Below are 1,253 nucleotides of genomic sequence, written 5' to 3'. Positions count from 1 at the left end.
TCCATTATCACCGGCGTTCACGAGCGGCTCGTTCATTCCACACAGAGGTAGCAATGTTTAAGACTTGGCACATCAAACCAAGCACATCTTGTGAGAGTAAGTCTTGGGTTTTCACACATACCCCTGCAATCACAAATTACCTGAGATTACCTATCATTGATCCAGCTTAAAAGAGGCATCAGGACTCTTGAGCTGTGGTTAAACGTCACCCAGTTATTTGACGTTCAAAGTTGTTCAACATTTGTTTTTAATCAGTCTTTTGTCTGTTGACAATTATTTTACATGATTTAATTAATCATAGGTCCTTATCAATTATATCAATGCCTGGTTCTCTTAATATTCTTTTCTCTCTTGTTCTCTCTCACTCTTGTATCACGTCGCTTCCCTTTGCCTGGTTGGTTTATCAGAGAAATATTATGGCAACCAGACCATTAGATTCCACACCGAATTGTGGAGTTCAAATTACAACACTTGAAAAGAAACTCAAGTGTTTACACCGAAACATTATTGGCTGCGCAGAAGTCGGAGAAAAGGCTCTTGCTGGTCTTCAGAGAGCTACCTTATTCGAAGCTAACTTAGAAGCTTCTCAGTCTGATTGGCAGACATTTCAGGAAAAATGGGACGAGTATGACGCCATGCTAGTTGTTACTAGTGGTGACCTCCCCAGTCAAAGCATGCAAGACATGTATGACGCATGCAGAGATGAAATCATTTTGGCAAGATCCTTCTTGCTCAAAATAAGAGATTGCAAGCAAGCAGCTCAGATTCGTCCTTGGATTCAACTATCAGAGAATCTTCAATCAAAGAATAATCCAAACCAACAGAAACCAGATAACCAGGAATCAAGTCAGATTTATCCTGTTAGTAAACAAGACTCAACAAATCCTATGATTCATCAAAATATAGGAACTATGTATGAAGGAAATCAGCAACATCAATCTCAAAGCAGGCTGTATGCTAGTTCCAGAGAAAATTATGGAAGCTACAGTAGTAACACCATTCACCAACAATCTCAGCCGTGGATCTCTTGTCATAAGGAATATTCTTCTGAGAGTCAACAAATGCCAGCTGACTCTAATACTTCTTCTCAAACCAGCTCAAATGTGTTATCACATCTTGAATTAACAGGAGCACAGCAGGGTTTTCCACAAGACTTGTCTAGGCCTGTTGATGTTGAGGTAGCCAATGATACATTGACCCAACATTCAAAAGCTCATTCTCAAGGCATTAGTCATCAGTTTAGAGCTCCTTTA

This window comes from Halyomorpha halys, unplaced genomic scaffold (assembly GCF_000696795.3).
Source record: "Halyomorpha halys isolate HHAL.00 unplaced genomic scaffold, Hhal_1.1 Scaffold742.1, whole genome shotgun sequence".
NCBI classification, from domain to species: Eukaryota; Metazoa; Arthropoda; class Insecta; order Hemiptera; family Pentatomidae; genus Halyomorpha; species Halyomorpha halys.
Note: the sequence above shows the minus strand (reverse complement) of the source record.